This window comes from Phyllobates terribilis, unplaced genomic scaffold (assembly GCF_046119375.1).
Source record: "Phyllobates terribilis strain yellow unplaced genomic scaffold, ASM4611937v1 Scaffold_5__5_contigs__length_657084704, whole genome shotgun sequence".
Taxonomy (NCBI): domain Eukaryota; kingdom Metazoa; phylum Chordata; class Amphibia; order Anura; family Dendrobatidae; genus Phyllobates; species Phyllobates terribilis.
The window spans coordinates 161,418,500-161,435,378 of NW_027362765.1; positions in this window are offsets into that span (position 1 = coordinate 161,418,500).

Here is a 16,879-nt window from a genome sequence, read left to right on the forward strand (position 1 = left end):
CTTTCCTTTCCACTGTTCCTTCTCTTCTCTCTCTCTCTCTCTGGCCCTGGCCTCTGTGCTAGGCCTGCCCAGGGAGCAGAGCCCATGCAGCAGCCCTGCTCCCTGCCTTCTCCACTTCTCCTCACAGACTGAACTTCTTCTTCTTTCTCCTTCAGTGCTGGCTGGGCCTCACAGGCTAGGCCCGCCTCCGGAGCAGAGCTCCACAGAGGCCCTGCTCTGTCACTTCCTCTCTCAGACTGAACCTAGATCTAAGATGGCTCCTCCCTTTTATACCTCCCTCTGACCATGAGCCCAGGTGACTAGCAACCAATGGGCTCCTTCCTATGCTCAGGAACCAACCCCTATCTGCCCCTACAGCACTGGGTATTCCATCCCCCTCCCCACTCCAGCCAGGGACAGATGCTGTCGTGCCTGCACTTCTGTCTAGTGGGAGCACAGTTGAGCTGTCCCTCGGAAATGGGGTGTGTGTGCTGTATGCAACCTACTGAGCCTTGATCCATACTCTATCCTTACCCGGGAGTGGGATATCACACCTCTGGATGAGGTGCAATACCTCTGTAGCGACCAAGTCCTCGGGGCGCTACATATACATACTGGAGGGTGGAGTTAGGCAGTCAGAGTGTGTGTGCTGGCACAGAGATCAGTGAAGAAGCAGTATGATCTGCTATGCTGAGGGCCAGCCAGGGCCTAAAGCACATGCTGAAGCCCTGGGGGCCTAGAGCGGGGCCGGAGGCAAGGAGAAGAGTGAGAGGAGTTATGAGGGCAGAGGAGCATCTTAGGCTCACCCCAGGACACAAGCCAGACACCGGGTCCGCGCCTACAGGGTCCTCTACACCCAGTAGGAACAACCGGTATACCAGGAGGATTCTAAACCTCTGGTCAACCTGAAACTACAATTATCTAAAGAACTAGGAACCACGAAGGCCCCAGTGTCCAGGGATAGTGGTAGCCAGAAGAAAGTTCTTACCACCAAGCATACAGGTTAGGAGAGTGAAAGAGTACAGAAGGATCAGGAGGCCTTATACCTGCTCACTGGGGAGAGTCCAGAAGTGCACCCTTCCTATCAAGTACCCTGGACTATACCCGCCATCTACACCAGTAAAGATACTGAAGCGAACCGGCTGTGTGCGTGTCTGTTATTCTCCCCTGGCCCGGCTGGGCCACCTCTTATCTGCATACCTTCCATCAACTCTGCCCCGGGGGCCCACTCCGCCTGTGGGGAGCAGAAACATCCCAGCTGCCATCCCATCACCCACGGAGGTCTGCAGCAGCGCTGGTACCCATTACCAGAAACCACAGGTGGCGTCACGAGACAAAAACTGTTAACAAAGCCCCTTTTAAAGAGTGACACCAGGATACGGGCCTGGGAGCCGACTGCCATGACATCCCCAGAAGGTAAAGGCCCGGGTACCGAGTCTCCCCCATATCCCCCCTGTGCAAGTCACCACCATGTCTCCATTCTGCCCCATATCATCTCCCATTCTGCCCCTATGTCTTCATTCTGCCCCATGCCTCTATTCTTCCCCCATGTCATCTCCCATTATGCCACCATGTCTCCATTCTGCCCCATGTCATTTCCCTTTCTGCTCTATGTCTTTATTCTTCCCCCATGTCTACATTCTGCCCTCATGTCTCTCCATTCTGACCCATGTCATCTCCATTCTGCCCCCATGTCATCTCCATTCTGCTCACATGCCATCTCCCATTCTGCCCCCATGTCTCTCCATTATGCTCCATGTCATCTGCATTCTGCTCCGATGCCATCTCTCCTGCATTCTGCTCCGATGCCATCTCTCATTCTGCCCCCATGTCTCTATTCTGCCCCCATGTCATCTCCCAATCTGCCCCCATGTCTCCATTCTGCCCAATGTCATTTCTCATTCTGCTCCATGTCTTTATTCTGCTACATGTCTTTATTCTGCCCCATGCCTTTATTCTGCCCCATGTCTCCATTCTGCCCCCATGTCTCTCCATTCTGCCCCCATGTCTCTCCATTCTGCCCCCATGTCTCTCCATTCTGCCCCCATGTCATCTCCATTCTACCCCATTTCATCTCCATTCTGCTCCCATGCCATCTCCCATTCCACCCTCATGTCTCTCCATTCTGCCCCCCATGTCTCTCCATTCTGCCCCATGTCATGTCCATTGTGCCTCCATGTCATGTCCATTCTGCTCCCATGTCATCTCCCATTCTGCCCCATGTCTCCATTCTGCCCCCATGCCATCTCCCATTCTGCCCCCATGTTTCCATTCTGCCCCATGTCATTTCCCATTCTGCCCCCATGTCTCCATTCTGCCCCATGTCACCTCCTATTCTGCCCCATTTCTTCATTCTGCCCCATGTCTCTCCATTCTGCCCCATGTCTCTCCATTCTTCCCCATGTCATCTCCCATTCTGCCCCCATAGCATTTCCCATTCTGCCACCATGTCTCCATTCTGCCCCATGTCGTCTCCCATTCTGCCCCATGTCTCCATTCAGCCCCCAAGTCTTCTCCCATTCTGCCCCATGTCTCTCCTTTCTGCCTCATGTCTCTCCATTCTGCCCCCATGTCATCTCCCATTCTGCCTCATGTCATCTTCCATTCTGCCCCCATATCTCCATTCTGCCCTCATGTCTCCATTCTGCACCCTTGTCTCTATTTTGCACCCATGTCAGCTCCAATTCTGCCCCCATGTCTCCATTTTGCCCTCATGTCTCCATTCAGCCCTCATGTCTTCAATCTGCCCCATGACATCTCTCATTCTGCCCTATTTCTCCATTCCGCCCCATGTATCCATTCTGCGCCATATCATCTCCCATTCTGCCCCATGTCTCTATTTTGTCCCCATGTCTCCATTCTGCCCCATGTCATCTCCCATTCTGCCCCCATGTTCCCATTCTGCCTCCATGTCATCTCCCATTCTGCCCCATGTCTCCATTTTGCCCCATATCATCTCCCATTCTGCATCACTTCTACATTCTGTCCCATGTCTCTCTGTTCTGCCCCATGTCTCTCCATTCTGCCCCATGTCATCTCCCATTCTGTCTCATGTCATCTTCCATTCTGCGTCCTATGTCTCCATTCTGCCTCATGTCTCCATTCTGCCCCTATGTCATCTCCCATTCTGCCCCATGTCATCTCCCATTCTGCCTCCATGTCATTTTCCATTCTGCCCCCCATGTCTCCATTCTGCCTCATGTCTCCAGTCTGCCCCAAGTCATCTCTCATTCTGCCCCCATGTCTCCATTCTGCCCCCATGTCTCCATTCTACCCCCATGTCTCCATTCTGCCCCCATGTCATCTTCCATTCTGACCACATGTCTCCATTCTGCCCCATGTCCTTTCCCGCTCTGCTCCATGTCTTTATTCTGCTCCCATGTCTCCATTCTGCCCCACGTCATCTCCATTGTGCCCCCATGTCATCTCCCATTCTACCCCCATGTCTATCCATTATGCCCCATGTCATCTCCCATTCTGCCCCATGTCTCCATTCTGCCCCTATGTCTCTCCATTCTGCCCCCATGCCTCCTTTCTGCCCCAAATGTCTCCATTCTGCACCCATGTCAACTCCCATTCTACCCCCAAGTCATCTCCCATTCTGCCACCTTGTCTCCATTCTGCACCATGTCTCCATTATACCCCCATGTCTCCATTCTGCCCCATGTCATCTCCCATTCTGCCCCATGTCTCCATTCTGCCCCTATGTCTCCATTATGACCCCATGTCTCTATTCTGCCCCAAGTCATTTCCCATTCTGCTCCATACCTTTATTCTGCCCCGATATCTCCATTCTGCCCTCATGTCTCTCCATTCTGACCCATGTCATCTCCATTCTGCCCTCATGTCATCTCCATTCTGCTCCCATGCCATTTTCCATTCTACCCCCATGCCTCTCCCATTCTGCCCCCATGCCTCATTTCTGCCCCAAATGTCTCCATTCTGCACCCATGTCATCTCCCATTCTGCCCCATGTTTCCATTCTGCCCCATGTCTTCATTCTGCCCCATGTCTCCATTCTGCCCCCATGTCTCCATTCAACCCATGTCTCCATTCTGCCCCCATGTCATTTCCCATTCTGCCCCCATGTCATTTCTCATTCTGCCCCCATGTCTCCATTCTGCCCCATGTCACCATTCTGCCACATGTCATCTCCCATTCTGCCCCATGTCTCCATTCTGCACCTCTGTCTCCATTATGCCCCCATGTCTCTATTCTGCCCCAAGTCATTTCCCATTCTGCTCCATGTCTTTATTCTGCCCTCATGTCTCTCCATTCTGACCCATGTCATCTCCATTCTACCCCGTGTCTCCACTCTGCCCCTATGTCTCTCCATTCTGCCCCATGCCTCCTTTCTTCCCCAAATGTCTCCATTCTGCCCCCATGTCATCTCCCATTCTGCCCCCATGTCATCTCCCATTCTGCCCCCATGTCATCTCCCATTCTGCCCCATGTCTCTATTCTGCCCCATGTCATCTCCCATTCTGCCCTCATGTCTCTATTCTGCCTCCATGTCATCTCCCATTCTGCCTCCATGACTCCATTCTGCCCCATGTCATCTCCTATTCTGCCCAATTTCTTCATTCTGCCTCCATGTCTCTTCATTCTGCCTCATATCTCTCCATTCTGCCTCATGTCATCTCCCATCTGCCCCATATAATCTCCATTTTGTTACCCTGTAATATCCCATTCTGCCCTATGTCATTTCCATTTTGTTACCATGTCATCTCCCATTCTACGCCCATGTCTCTCCATTATGCCCCCATGTCATCTTCCATTCTGCCCCCATGTCTCCATTCTACCCCATGTCTCCTTTCTGCCCCATGTCTCCATTCTGCATCCATGTCATTTCCCATTCTGCCCCCATATCATTTCCCATTCTGCCCCATGTCTCCATTCTGCCCTCATGTCTCCATTCTGCCCCTGTCATTACTCAATCTGCCCCTTGTTTCCAATCTGCCCCATGTCATCTCCCATTCTGCCCCATGTCTCCATTCTGACCCCATGTCTCCATTCTGCCTCCATGTCATCTCCCATTCTGCCCCCATGTCATATCCCATTCTGCCTCATGTCTCCATTCTGACCCATGTCTTCATTCTGCCCCATGTCTCCATTCTGCCCCATGTCTCCATTCTGCCCCATATCATCTCCCATTCTGCCCCATGTCTCCATTCTGCCCCATGTCTCCATTCTGCTACATGTCATCTCCCATTCTGCCCCCATGTCTCCATTCAGCCCCATGTCATCTCCCATTCTGACCCCATGTCTCCATTCTGCCCCCATGTCATCTCCCATTCTGACCCATGTCATTTCTCATTCTGCCCCATGTCATTTCCCATTCTACTCCATATACTGCTCCCATATCTCCATTCTGCCCCATGTCATCTCCATTATGCCCCCATGTCTTCTCCATTCTGCTCCCATGCCATCTCCCATTCTACCCCCATGTCTATCCATTATGCCCCATGTCATCTCCCAATATGCCCTGTGTCTCCATTCTGCAACTATGTCTCTCCATTCTGCCCCAATGCCTTCTTTCTGCACCCATGTCATCTCCCATTCTGCCCCTATGTCATCTCCCAGTCTACCCCCTTGTATCCATTCTGCCCAATGTCTCCATTCTGCACCATGTCTCCATTCTGCCCCTTGTCATCTCCCATTCTGCCCCATGTCTCCATTCTGACCCCATGTCTCCATTCTGCCTCCATGTCATCTCCCAGTCTGCCCAATGTCTCCATTCTGACCCATCTCATCTCCCATTCTGCCTCATGTCTCCATTCTGACCCATGTCTTCATTCTGCCCCATGTCTCCATTCTGCCCCATGTATCCATTCTGCCCCATATCATCTCCCATTCTGCCCCATGTCTCCATTCTGCTACATGTCATCTCCCATTCTGCCCCCATGTCTCCATTCTGCCCCCATGTCATCTCCCATTCTGCCCCCATGTCATCTCCCATTCTGCCCCATGTAATTTCCCATTCTGCTCCATGTCTGTATTCTGCTCCTATATCTCCATTCTGCCCCATGTCATCTCCATTATGACCCCCTGTCTTCTCCATTCTGCTCCCATGCCATCTCCCATTCTACCCCATGTCTATCCATTATGCCCCATGTCATCTCCCATTCTGCCCTGTGTCTCCATTCTGCCCATATGTCTCTGCATTCTGCCCCAATGCCTTCTTTCTGCCCCAAATATCTCCATTCTGCACCCATGTCATCTCTCATTCTGCCCCTATGTCATCTCCCAGTCTGCCCCCTAGTCTCCATTCTACCCAATGTCTCCATTATGCCCCCATTTCTCCATTATGCCCCCATGTCTCCATTATGCCCCCATGTCTCCATTATGCCCCCATGTCATCTCCCATTCTGCCCCATGTCATCTCCCATTCTGCCCCTATGTCTCCATTATGCCCCCATGTCTGTATTCTGCCCCAAGTCATTTCTCATTCTGCTCCATGTCTTTATTCTGCCCCCATGATTCCTTTCTGCCCTCATGTCTCTCCATTCTGACCCATGTCATCTCCATTCTGACCCATGTCATCTCCATTCTGCCCCCATGTCATCTCCCATTCTACTCCCATGTCATCTCCCATTCTGCCCCATGTCATCTCCCATTCTGCCCCATGTCATCTCCCATTCTGCCCTCATGTTTCCATTCTGCCCCATGTCATCGCCCATTATGCCCCCATGTCTCCATTCTGCCCCAAGTCATCTCCTATTTTGTCCCATTTCTTCATTCTGCCCCCATGTCTCTCCATTCTGCCTCATGTCTCTCCATTCTGCCCCATGTCATCTCCCATTCTGCCCCATGTCATCTCCATTTTGTTACCATGTCATCTCCCATTCTACCCCATGTCATCTCTCATTCTGCCCCATGTCTCCATTCTGCCCCATCTCATCTCCCATTCTGCCCCATGTCATCTCCCATTCTACCCCATGTCATCTCCATTATGCCACCATGTCATCTCCCATTCTGCCCCATATCATCTCCCATTCTGCCCCATGTCTCCATTCTGCCCCCATGTCTCTCCATTCTGCCCCATGTCATCTCCCATTCTGCCCCATGTCATCTCCATTTTGTTACCATGTCATCTCCCATTCTGCTCCCATGCCATCTCCCATTCTACCCCCATGTCTATCCATTATGCCCCATGTCATCTCCCAATATGCCCTGTGTCTCCATTCTGCAACTATGTCTCTCCATTCTGCCCCAATGCCTTCTTTCTGCACCCATGTCATCTCCCATTCTGCCCCTATGTCATCTCCCAGTCTGCCCCCTTGTCTCCATTCTGCCCAATGTCTCCATTCTGCACCATGTCTCCATTCTGCCCCTTGTCATCTCCCATTCTGCCCCATGTCTCCATTCTGACCCCATGTCTCCATTCTGCCTCCATGTCATCTCCCATTCTGCCCCATGTCTCCAATCTGACCCATCTCATCTCCCATCTGCCTCATGTCTCCATTCTGACCCATGTCTTCATTCTGCCCCATGTCTCCATTCTGCCCCATGTATCCATTCTGCCCCATATCATCTCCCATTCTGACCCATGTCTCCATTCTGCTACATGTCATCTCCCATTCTGCCCCCATGTCTCCATTCTGCCCCCATGTCATCTCCCATTCTGCCCCCATGTCATCTCCCATTCTGCCCCATGTAATTTCCCATTCTGCTCCATGTCTGTATTCTGCTCCTATATCTCCATTCTGCCCCATGTCATCTCCATTATGACCCCCTGTCTTCTCCATTCTGCTCCCATGCCATCTCCCATTCTACCCCATGTCTATCCATTATGCCCCATGTCATCTCCCATTCTGCCCTGTGTCTCCATTCTGCCCCTATGTCTCTCCATTCTGCCCCAATGCCTTCTTTCTGCCCCAAATATCTCCATTCTGCACCCATGTCATCTCTCATTCTGCCCCTATGTCATCTCCCAGTCTGCCCCCTTGTCTCCATTCTACCCAATGTCTCCATTATGCCCCCATTTCTCCATTATGCCCCCATGTCTCCATTATGCCCCCATGTCATCTCCCATTCTGCCCCATGTCATCTCCCATTCTGCCCCTATGTCTCCATTATGCCCCCATGTCTGTATTCTGCCCCAAGTCATTTCCCATTCTGCTCCATGTCTTTATTCTGCCCCCATGATTCCTTTCTGCCCTCATGTCTCTCCATTCTGACCCATGTCATCTCCATTCTGACCCATGTCATCTCCATTCTGCCCCCATGTCATCTCCCATTCTACTCCCATGTCATCTCCCATTCTGCCCCATGTCATCTCCCATTCTGCCCCATGTCATCTCCCATTCTGCCCTCATGTTTCCATTCTGCCCCATGTCATCGACCATTATGCCCCCATGTCTCCATTCTGCCACAAGTCATCTCCTATTCTGTCCCATTTCTTCATTCTGCCCCCATGTCTCTCCATTCTGCCTCATGTCTCTCCATTCTGCCCCATGTCATCTCCCATTCTGCCCCATGTCATCTCCATTTTGTTACCATGTCATCTCCCATTCTACCCCTATGTCATCTCTCATTCTGCCCCATGTCTCCATTCTGCCCCATCTCATCTCCCATTCTGCCCCATGTCATCTCCCATTCTACCCCATGTCATCTCCATTATGCCCCCATGTCATCTCCCATTCTGCCCCATATCATCTCCCATTCTGCTCCATGTCTCCATTCTGCCCCCATGTCTCTCCATTCTGCCCCATGTCATCTCCCATTCTGCCCCATGTCATCTCCATTTTGTTACCATGTCATCTCCCATTCTACCCCCATGTCTCTTCACTATGCCCCCATGTCTCTCCATTATGCCCCCATGTCATCTTCCACTCTGCCCCCATGTCTCCATTCTACCCCATGTCTCCATTCTGCCCCATGTCATCTCCCATTCTGCCCCATGTCTCCATTCTGACCCCATGTCTCCATTCTGCCTCCACGTCATCTTCCATTCTGCCCCCATGTCTCCATTCTGCCCCATGCCATCTCCCATTGTGCTCCATGTCTCCATTCTGCCCAATGTCATCTCCCATTCTGCTCCATGTCTCCATTCTGCATCCAGGTCTCCATTCTGACCTCATGTCTTCATACCGCCCCATGTCTCCATTCTGCCCCATGTTTCCATTCTGCCCCATGTCTCCATTCAGCATCATGTATCTATTCTGCCCCATATCATCTCCCATTCTGCCCCATGTCTCAATTCTGCCCCCATGACTCCATTCTGCCCCATGTTATCTCCCATTCTGCCCCATTTTTTCATTCTGCCCCATGTCTCTCCATTCTGCCCCATGTCTCTCCATTCTGCCCCATGTCATTTTCCTTTCTGCTCAATATCTTTATTCTGCCCCATGTCATCTCCATAATCCATTCTGCCCCATGTCATCTCCATTCTGCTCCCATCCCATCTCCCATTCTGCCCCCATGTCTCTCCATTAGGCCCCATGTAATCTCCCATTCTTCCCCCATGTCTCATTTCTACCTCCATGTCATCTCCCATTCTTCCCCCATGTCTCTATTCTGCCCCCATGTCATCTCCCATTCTGCCCCCATGTCATCTAAATTCTGCCCCTATGTCATCTCCATTCTGCCCCATGCCATCTCTCATTCTGCCCCGTGTCTCTCCATTATGCCCCATGTCATCTCCCATTGTGCCCCGTGTCTCCATTCTGCCACATGTCTCTCCATTCTGCCCCCATGTCATATCCATTCTACCCCCATGTCTCTCTATTATTCCCCCATGTCATCTCCCATTCTGCCCCATGTCTTTATTCTGCCCCCATGTCTCGATTCTGCCCCCATGTCATCTCCATTCTGCTCCCTGGCCATCTCTTATTCCACCCCATGTCTTTCCACTATGCCCCCATGTCATCTCCCATTCTGCCACATGTCTCTCCATTCTGCCCCCATGTCATGTCCATTCTACCCCCATGTCTCTCCATTATTCCCCCATGTCATCTCCCATTCTGCCCCCATGTCATGTCCATTCTACCCCCATGTCTCTCCATTATTCCCCCATGTCATCTCCCATTCTGCCCCGTGTCTCCCATTCTGCCCCATGTCTCCATTCTTACCCCATGCCATCTCCCATTCTGCCCCCATGTTTCCATTCTGCCCCCATGTAATTTTCCATTCTGCCCCCAAGTCTCCATTCTGCCCCATGTCATCTCTTATTCTGCCCCATTTCTTCATTCTACCCCATGTCTCTCCATTCTGCCCCCTATGTTATCTCCCATTCTGCCCCATTTCTTCATTCTGCCCCATGTCTCTCTATTCTGTCCCATGTCTCCATTCTGCTCCATATCATTTTCTGCTCTGCTCTATATCTTTATTCTGCCCCGTGTCTTTATTCTGCCCCCATGTTTCCATTCTGCCCCCATGTCAACTCCATTCTGCTCCCTGGTCATCTCTTATTCCACCCCATGTCTTTCCACTATGCTCCCATGTCATCTCCCATTCTGCCCCAAGTCATCTCCCATTCTGCCCCGTGTCTCCATTCTGCCCCATGTCTCCATTCTTCCCCCATACCATCTCCCATTCTGCCCACATGTTTCCATTCTGCCCCCATGTCATCTCCCATTCTGCCCTCATGTCTCCATTCTGCCCCATGTCATCTCTTATTCTGCCCCATTTCTTCATTCTACCCCATGTCTCTCCATTCTGCCCCCATGTTATCTCCAATTCTGCCCCATTTCTTCATTCTGCCCCATGTCTCTCCATTCTGCCCTATATCATTTTCCATTCAGCGCCCTATCTTTATTCTGCCCCATGTCTTTATTCTGCCCCATGTCTCTCCATTCTGCCCCATGTCTCTCCATTCTGCCCCATATCATTTTCCATTCTGCTCCCTATCTTTATTCTGCCCCATGTCTCTCCTTTCTGCCCCCATGTCATCTCCATTCTGCTCCCTGGCCATCTCTTATTCCACCCCCATGTCTCTCCATTATGCCCCATGTCATCTCCCTTTCTGCCCCGTGTCTCCATTCTGTCCCTAAGACTCTCCATTCTGCTGCACGTCTATCCATTCTGCCCCATGTCATGTCCATTCTACCCCCATGTCTCTCCATTATGCCCCCATGTCATTTCCCATTCTGCCCCATGTCTCCATTCTGCCCCATGTCTCCATTCTTCCCCATGTCATCTCCCAGTCTGCCCCCATGTCTCCATTCTGCCCCATGTCATCTCTCATTCTGACCCATGTCATCTCCCATTCTGCCCCATTTCTTCATTCTGCCCCATGTCTCTCCATTCTGACCCATGTCATCTCCCATTCTGCCCCATTTCTTAATTCTGCCCCATGTCTCTCCTTTCTGCTCCATGTCCCTCCATTCTGACCCATGTCATCTCCCATTCTGCCCCATGTCTTCATTCTGCCCCATGTCTCCATTCTGCCCCATGTGATCTCCATTCTGCCCCCATGTAATTTCCATTCTGCCTCCATGTCATCTCCATTCTGCCCCAATGTCTCTATTCTGCCCCATGTCATCACCCATTTTGCTCCATTTCTCAATTCTGCCCCATGTCATTTCCCATTCTGATTCCATGTCTCCATTCTACCTCATGTCATCTCCCATTCTGATCCCATGTCTCCATTCTGCCCCATGTATCCATTCTGCCCCATGTATCCTTTCTGCCCCATGTATCCTTTCTGCCCCATATCATGTCCCATTCTGCCCCGTGTCTCCATTCTGCCCCTATGACTCTCCATTCTGCCCCATGTCTTTCCATTCTGCCCAATGTCATGTCAATTTTACCCCCATGTCTCTCCATTATGTCCACATGTCATCTCCCATTCTGCCCTGTGTCTCCATTCTGCCCCATGTCTCCATTCTTCCCCCATGCCATCTCCAATTCTGCCCCCATGTTTCCATTCTTCCCCATGTCATCTCCCATTCTGCCCCCATGTCTCCATTCTGCCCCATGTCATCTCCCATTCTGACCCATGTCATCTCCTTTTCTACTCCATGTCATCTTCTATTCTGCCCCCATGTCTCCATTCTTACCCCATGTCTCCATTCTGCATCCATGTCATCTCCTATTCTACCCCCATATTATCTCCCATTCTGCCCCATGTCATGTCCATTCTACCCCCATGTCTCTCCATTATGCCCCATGTCATCGTCCATTCTGCCCCATGCCATCTCCCATTCTGCCCCATGTCTCCATTCTGCCCTCATGTATCTATTCTGCCCATGTCATCTCCCATTCTGCCCTATGTCTCCATTCTGCCAAATGTCATCACCCATTCTGCCCCATGTCTCCATTTTGACCCCATGTCTCCATTCTGCCTCCATGTCATCTCCCATTCTGCTCCCATGTCTTCATTCTGCCCCCATGTCTCCATTATGCACCCATGTCATCTCCCATTATGCCCCATGTCTCTGTTCTGCCCCCATGTCCCCATTCTGCCCTCATGTCTTCATTCTGCCCCATGTCATCTCCCATTCTGATCCCATGTCTCCATTCTGCCTCATGTCTTCATTTTGCCCCATGTCTTCATTCTGCCCCATGTCTCCATTCTGCCCCATGACTCCATTCTGCCCCATGTCATCTCCATTCTGCCTCCATGTCATTTCCATTCTGCCTTCATGTCATCTCCTATTCTGCCCCCATGTCTCTATTCTGCCCCATGTCATCACCCATTTTGCTCCATTTCTCAATTCTGCCCCATGTCATTTTCCATTCTGATTCCATGTCTCCATTCTGCTCCATATCATTTTCTATTCTGCTCCCTATCTTTATTCTGCCCCATGTCTTTATTCTGCCCCCATGTCTCCATTCTGCCCCCATGTCATGTCCATTCTGCTCCCTGGCCATCTCTTATTCCACCCCATGTCTTTCCACTATGCCCCCATGTCATCTCCCATTCTGCCACATGTCTCTCCATTCTGCCCCTATGTCATGACCATTCTACCCCCATGTCTCTCCATTATTCCCCCATGTCATCTCCCATTCTGCCCCATGTCATCTCCCATTCTGCCCCGTGTCCCCCATTCTGCCCCATGTCTACATTCTCACTCCATGCCATCTCCCATTCTGCCCCCATGTTTCCATTCCGCCCCCATGTCATTTTCCATTTTGCCCCCAAGTCTCCATTCTGCCCCATGTCAACTCGTATTCTGCCCCATTTCTTCATTCTACCCCATGTCTCTCCATTCTGCCCCCATGTTATCTCCCATTCTGCCCCATTTCTTCATTCTGCCCATGTCTCTCTATTCTGTCCCATGTCTCCATTCTGCTCCATATCATTTTCTATTCTGCTCCATATCTTTATTCTGCCCCATGTCTTTATTCTGCCCCCATGTCTCCATTCTGCCCCCATGTCATCTCCATTCTGCTCCCTGGCCATCTCTTATTCCACCCCATGTCTTTCCACTATGCCACCATGTCATCTCCAATTCTGCCCCATGTCATCTCCCATTCTGCCCCATGTCTCCATTCTTCAGCAATACCATCTCCCATTCGGCCCACATGTTTCCATTCTGCCCCCATGTCATCTCCCATTCTGCCCTCGTGTCTCTATTCTGCCCCATGTCATCTCTTATTCTGCCCCATTTCTTCATTCTACCCCATGTCTCTCCATTCTACCCCCATGTTATCTCCCATTCTGCCCCATTTCTTCATTCTGCCCCATGTCTCTCCATTCTGCCCCATGTCTCTCCATTCTGCCCCATATCATTTTCCATTCAGCTCCCTATCTTTATTCTGCCCCATGTCTTTATTCTGCCCCATGTCTCTCCATTCTGCCTCCATGTGATCTCCCATTCTGCCTCATTTCTTCATTCTGCCCCATTGTCTCTCCATTCTGCCCCATGTCTCTCCATTCTGCCCCATATCATTTTCCATTCTGCTCCCTATCTTTATTCTGCCCCATGTCTCTCCTTTCTGCCCCCATGTCATCTCCATTCTGCTCCCTGGCCATCTCTTATTCCACCCCCATGTCTCTCCATTATGCCCCATGTCATCTACCCCGTGTCTCCATTCTGTCCCTAAGACTCTCCATTCTGCTCCATGTCTATCCATTCTGCCCCATGTCATGTCCATTCTATCCCCATGTCTCTCCATTATGCCCCCATGTCATTTCCTATTCTGCCCCGTGTCTCCATTCTGCCCCATGTCTCCATTCTTCCCCCATGTCATCTCCCAGTCTGCCCCCATGTCTCCATTCTGCCCCATGTCATCTCTCATTCTGCACCATTTCTTCATTCTGCCCCATGTCTCTCCATATTGCCCCATGTCTCCCCATTCTGACCCATGTCATCTCCCATTCTGACCCATTTCTTCATTCTGCCCCATGTCTCTCCATTCTGACCCATGTCATCTCCCATTCTGCCCCATTTCTTCATTCTGCCTCATGTCTCTCAATTCTGCTCCATGTCTCTCCATTCTGACCCATGTCATCTCCCATTCTGCCCCATGTCTTCATTCTGCCCCTTGTCTCCATTCTGCCCCATGTCATCTCCATTCTGCCCCATGTCATCTCCATTCTGCCCCTTGTCATCTCCATTCTGCCCCCATGTCATTTCCATTCTGCCTCCATGTCATCTCCCATTCTGCCCACATGTCTCCATTTTGCCCCATGTCATCACCCATTTTGCTCCATTTCTCAATTCTGCCCCATGTCATTTCCCATTCTGATTCCATGTCTCCATTCTGCCCCATGTCATCTCCCATTCTGATCCCATGTCTCCATTCTGCCCCATGTATCCATTCTGCCCGATGTATCCTTTCTGCCCCATGTATCCTTTCTGCCCCATATCACGTCCCATTCTGCCCCGTGTCTCCATTCTGCCCCTATGACTCTCCATTCTGCCCCATTTCTTTCCATTCTGCCCAATGTCATGTCAATTTTACCCCCATGTCTCTCCATTATGCCCCCATGTCATCTCCCATTCTGCCCTGTGTCTCCATTCTGCCCCATGTCTCCATTCTTCCCCCATGCCATCTCCTATTCTGCCCCCATGTTTCCATTCTTCCCCATGTCATCTCCCATTCTGCCCCCATGTCTCCATTCTGCCCCATGTCATCTCTCATTCTGCCCCATTTCTTCATTCTGCCCCATGTCTCACCATTCTGCTCCATGTCATCTCCCATTCTGCCCCATGTCATCTCCATTTTGTTACCATTTCTTCATTCAGCCCCATGTCTCTCCATTTTGCCCCTTGTCTCTCCATTCTTCCCCCACGTCATCTTTCATTCTGCCCCATGTCTCCATTCTGCCCCATGTCATCTCCCATTCTGCCCCATGTCATCTCCCATTCTGCCCCATGTCTCTTCATTATGCGCCCATTTCATCTTCTATTCTGCCCTCATGTTTCCATTCTGCCCCCATGTCTCCATTCTGCATCCTTGTCATCTCCCATTCTGCTCCCATGTCTTCATTCTGCCCCCATGTCTCCATTATGCACCCATGTCATCTCCCATTCTGTCTCCATGTCTCCATTCTGCCCCATGTCATCTCCCATTTTGCCCCATGTCTCTGTTGTGCCCCCATGTCCCCATTCTGCCCTCATGTCTTCATTCTGCCCCATGTCATCTCCCATTCTGATCCCATGTCTCCATTCTGCCTCATGTCTTCAGTTTGCCCCATGTCTTCATTCTGCCCCATGTCTCCATTCTGCCCCATGTCTCCATTCTGCCCCACGTCATCTCCATTCTGCCCCATGTCATCTCCATTCTGCACCCATGTCATTTCCATTCTGCCTCCATGTCATCTCCCATTCTGCCCCCATGTCTCCATTCTGCCCCATGTTATCACCCATTTTGCTCCATTTCTCAATTCTGCCCCATGTCATTTCCCATTCTGATTCCATGTCTCCATTCTGCTCCATATCATTTTCTATTCTGCTCCATATCTTTATTCTGCCCCATGTCTTTATTCTGCCCCCATGTCTCCATTCTGCCCCCATGTCATCTCCATTCAGCTCCCTGGCCATCTCTTATTCCACCCCATGTCTTTCCACTATGCCTCCATGTCATCTCCCATTCTGCCACATGTTTCTCCATTCTGCCCCCATGTCAAGTCCATTCTACCCCCATGTCTCTCCATTATTCCCCCATGTCATCTCCCATTCTGCCCCATGTCATCTCCCATTCTGCCCCGTGTCTCCCATTCTGCCCCATGTCTCCATTCTTACCCCATGCCATCTCCCATTCTGCCCACATGTTTCCATTCTGCCCCCATGTCATTTTCCATTCTGCCCCCAAGTCTCCATTCTGCCCCATGTCATCTCTTATTCTGCCCCATTTCTTCATTCTACCCCATGTCACTCCATTCTGCCCCCCATGTTATCTCCCATTCTGCCCCATTTCTTCACTCTGCCCCATGTCTCTCTATTCTGTCCCATGTCTCCATTCTGCTCCATATCATTTTCTATTCTGCTCCATATCTTTATTCTGCCCCATGTCTTTATTCTGCCCCCATGTCTCCATTCTGCCCCCATGTCATCTCCATTTTGCTCCCTGGCCATCTCTTATTCCACCCCATGTCTTTCCACTATGCCCCCATGTCATCTCCCATTCTGCCCCATGTCATCTCCCATTCTGCCCCTTGTCTCCATTCTGCCCCATGTCTCCATTCTTCCGCAATACCATCTCCCATTCTGCCAAAATGTTTCCATTCTGTCCCCATGTCATCTCCCATTCAGCCCTCATGTCTCCATTCTGACCCATGTCATCTCTTATTCTGCCCCATTTGTTCATTCTACCCCATGTCTCTCTATTCTGCCCCCATGTTATCTCCCATTCTGCCCCATTTCTTCATTCTGCCCCATGTCTCTCCATTCTACCCCATGTCTCTGCATTCTGCCCCATATCATTTTCCATTCAGCTCCCTATCTTTATTCTGCCCCACGTCTCCATTCTGCCCCATGTCATCTCCATTCTGCCCCATGTCATCTCC